The 4,382-nt window shown below is 41.2% G+C and overlaps 1 long non-coding RNA gene across 1 annotated transcript; it reads right to left on the bottom strand.

The window, feature by feature from the left end:
* Positions 1-1,850: 1,850 nt before the first annotated feature.
* Positions 1,851-2,754, bottom strand: LOC119297133. Its single transcript, XR_005145542.1, has 3 exons — positions 2,631-2,754; positions 2,447-2,525; positions 1,851-1,995 (listed from the first exon to the last, which is right to left on the bottom strand). It is a non-coding gene; the product is annotated as an uncharacterized LOC119297133 (long non-coding RNA).
* Between the last annotated feature and the right edge of the window lie 1,628 nt (positions 2,755-4,382).

The raw sequence follows: 4,382 nt of genomic DNA, 5'->3' as shown, positions 1-4,382 counted from the left end.
AGAGAAAAATATGGCTTTCAAAAAAGCATCAAACTTTTTTTAATTGAACTTTAACTTTTATTTTTCGTAGAAGTGGAAAGAATTTGAGTTTTCCATCTAGGTCAAAGTACTCCGTTATTTTTAATTTGAACTTCTTGATTTTTATTCTTTATTAAGAAGGAAAATATGACATTTTAATAAATATCAAACTGCTTTCTTTCTGTAATTTGAACTTTTTAGTTTTTTCTATAGTAACTTGGAAACTCTAGTTTCGTAATTAAGATTGAACCGCTTTGTTTATTAAAATTGAACTTCTTCGTTTATTATTTAGTAAAATTGAACTTCTTGGTTTATTCGTTAGTAACAGGAAAAAATTGAGTTTGTCATAAATGTCAAACTGCTCCGTTTTTTAAAATTGAACTTCTTAAATTATTATTAGTAAAAACTGAGTTTTTCATATACATTAAACTCCTCCATTTTTTAATTTGAACTTCTTCACTTTAATTTGAACTTCTTCATTTAGTTCTTCCTTTTATTTTAATTTGAACTTCTTCATTTTATTTCTTTAGTAACGAGGAAAAAATCTGAAGTTTCTATAAACTTCGTACTTCTCTATTATTTCAATTTGAACTTCCTTGTGTTATTCTTCGGAGAAAAAAAAATTGAACTCCTTACTTTTATTTTTCTGACAAACAGAAAGAATTTGAGTTTTCTGTATACATCCAACTACTCCTTTATTTTAGTTTAAACTTCTTTATTTTTATTCTTTAGTAACAAGGAAAATATGATATTTTTATAAATATCGAACTTCTATATTTTCGTAATTTGGACTTCTTGGTTTATTCCTTTTATTAACAAAAAAATCCTAGTTTTGTAATAACTATTGAACCAGACCATTATTTAAATTAGTACTTCTAGATTTTTTAATTTAGAAACGGCGTAAATCCTTTTTAAGATTTTTGAACTGCTCTATTTTTAAAATACAAACTTTTTTATTATTCTTGAACTTCTTGTATTCATTCTTTTATAATGAGAACAGTCTAAATTTTATATAAACATCGAACTGCTACTTTTCTAAAATTTGGACTCCTTGGGGCCTTTTCAATTATTTATTTTAACATATAACAGCTCATATTTATTTATTTGAATTTCAACGAAAACTCAATTCTCTTTTAGACATCGCAACAAATAGTAGCAATTACAAAACTTTTTAGATTGGTTACATCTATTTTTTGGATCATTGTAGTTTCGAAACACATAGACACATACAGGAAAGAGAATTATTTGTGCACAAACTAGATAGCAATGCTTGAACTCTTTAGGGAGTAATACAAGAACTCTCACGGAAGTGATACACGAACTTCTTTTGTACATATTCTTTTTCTCTTGTTCACACGCACATTTTTTTTCAATTAAAACACAAGCTCGGAAGAATACAATTGGAAATAATACAACCCCATCTGAATCCGCAATAGCATTTACAAGAAGCAAATTGCAAACAGAGATCATAGTATCGTAGAGGCCTGAGCAATCAAGTTCATGAGGCCGCACATCGAGAAGTAGCGGATCCCAAATCCTTGCTACACAGCACGTCACATTTGCCTCGAAACGGAAAGCATGGCAAAATCAAACTTTTGAGCTTAAGAAATCGAGCATGCCTAGTACAACATGTAGTAGTAGATGCTAGTTGAGATGCGGCGGACCGACGTCCGGTGTAGAAACAGCGGAGATTGTCATAACACCTTCCGATGCACCTGAAAACACTGCACGAAAAACACAAATATGAGCTCCAGCAGCAAACAGTCCCCCACCCAAGGTGTGTTGTTTTTTTGAAAGATTTTCTTTTTTTGCAGTCTGCAAATTCCTGCTACTGGTACACTCATTGAACCTTCACAAAGATAAGGTTGAACTTCCTCATTTTTATAAGTCTCTCACATTGCCGTAGTAAGAAAGTGAAAACAAGATTTTTTTTTTCAGAACGTGTGTGTTGATTGTTGTCTTTTCTTCCTCCTGCCTCTGCACAAAAAAACATCCACAACGATTAAGAGAGAGATCAGGTTCTCTGAAGTTCGAGTATGCGCACACATGCATTTTTGTGATACAGAGAAAGAGGAACATCGTGCGGAGTGGGGAGACACAAAATCAAGGAAAAAATGAAAAGAAAGGTGTTGTACTAGCGCTGCAGCAACATCATCTGTTTTCACACGGCAAAATAGTTAAATGCCTGTCAACATCAAGGATACAGGGAAAAGGCGACAACATATTATTGGTCCAGAATTGAACACTGAAGGTATTCAGGTTTCTTACCAATTGTAGAACTGGCTAAAGAAAGCTAACACGCACAGATCACTGACACTCCTAGCTGATTACTTCCTATGCCAATTACTAGGTTGTCGTAGTCATGCCAAAGCTTTACTTTAATCAAATGTCTGAACTCATTCTCCAGAAGATGTCACAGAAATTATACCTTCTTGATTAGATCATTGCTGGTAAGGGGGAAAGGCTCCTTGTAAATAAGCTCCTTCACATTCTTCAAATTGGGGAACCTACCGTGACACCAATTGACAACATTCAATCACTATAAACTACTAGTAGAAAACTGGCGAAACAAGCCACACCAATGGAGAAGATATTTCCATTCAGTCAGTTACCCATAGGTGACAAACGGTCCAACAGCAGCAAGTCTCTTGAGGTTTGCCTCGGTGGCCTTGAGGAAGACACCGGTGAGGACCTGGGTCAGTCGCAACCTTGCCAAGATCTTCCCGATTTTGCGGGTGCAAGTCAGCGGTGCTGCAATCAGACAGGAAGAGTTCGATGTTAATCGCGAGGTACCACCAGGAAGTTAGAGAGATGGATGCTTTAGGTTTAGGTAGGCACTGCCCCTGGGATGCGGATGGCGAAGAGCAGCTTGGCGTCGATGCCCATGAGTAAATAGCCAAGGAAATGTCTTGTTAGCAACCGCATGGTTCATCGACATGGCCTCTAACTTGTGATGTAGCGTTAGAAGGACTCTATCTTTTCCTGTTGCTGAACATAATCACAAGTGGCAACATCATCAGCTAAGAAGGATGAGTAGAAGTTGAGACCCGACTTACCTCATGCGGCAGCGGCGAACTGCTGCAGTTGGACACGTTGGACTGCGGTGACGGGTGGATCTGAAGGAGGGGCAGCGGGGTGGGGGCGTGAGGTGGCAACACAAATGGGGAGGGGTAGTGCGCCGGTGGGAGGTGGAGGTGACGGCGCATCAGTGAGAGATGGAGAGGCTTGACTGACGCCGGGAGGTGCAGGATGCTGGGCATCACCGGGAGGTGCAGGGGTTGTCCGCTTCGGTCGAGATTCAGCCGGATCCGTGCGCGACGGCGCTCTCGAGGGGCGGTGGTTGTGGCGGCAGTGCGCTGGATGGTGACGGCGAAGGAGAGGTGACGACGGCGCACGGGGTGCCTGCGGGGTTCGGGGCGGCGCCGGCGCGCTGAGTGGCTGGATCCCGACGGCGGGGAGGTGGGTTGGTGGCGGTCGCCGACTCTCCGTTGGCTGGATCCTGGTGGCGGGGAGGTGGGATGGTCGAGATCGGGATGGGAAGAGATGGGGGCGCGGCGGGGACAGTGGGGGCGTTGCGGTTTTTTTCTTTTTCTTTCCCACGGTTCGGGAGTTCAGGAAGACGCCTATATATAGGGCGCGCCGTGATCCAAATAATTATTCTAATCCCAGGATTAGAATAGTGTTGTCCTATACATATATATATACATATATATATATATATAGAATGATCATGATGCCCACATGTCCGTTTTGCATCATGCTTTTATATCGATATGTATTGCATTATGGGCTGTTATTACACATTATGTCACAATACTTATGTCTATTCTCTCTTATTTTACAAGGTTTACATGAAGAGGGAGAATGCCGGCAGTTGGGATTCTGGGCTGGAAAAGGAGCAAATATTAGAGACCTATTCTGCACAGCTCCAAAAGTCCTGAAACTTCACGGAAGCTATTTCCAGAATATATAAAAAATACTGAGCGCAAGAAGTTCCAGAGGGGGGCCACACCCTGGCCACGAGGGTGGGGGCGCCATCCATGCCTCGTGGGCCCCCTGGTGGCCCTTCGATGCCCATCTTCTGCTCTATGGAGTCTTTCATCGAGGAAAAAATCATAAGCAAGCTTTCGGGACGGGACTCCGCCGCCACGAGGCGTAACCTTGGCGGAACCAATCTAGGGCCCCGGTGGAGCTATTCTATCGGGAAATCTTCCCTCTGGGAGGGGGAAATCATCACCATCGTCATCACCAACGATCCTCTCATCGGGAGGGGGTCAATCTCCATCAACATCTTCACCAGCACCATCTCATCTCAAACCCTATTTCATCTCTTATATCCAATCTTTGTATCCAAACCTCAGATT

The sequence above is a fragment of the Triticum dicoccoides genome, chromosome 5A (assembly GCF_002162155.2).
Source record: "Triticum dicoccoides isolate Atlit2015 ecotype Zavitan chromosome 5A, WEW_v2.0, whole genome shotgun sequence".
Lineage (NCBI taxonomy): Eukaryota > Viridiplantae > Streptophyta > Magnoliopsida > Poales > Poaceae > Triticum > Triticum dicoccoides.
Note: the sequence above shows the minus strand (reverse complement) of the source record. Positions and strands in the feature narration are given on the sequence as shown.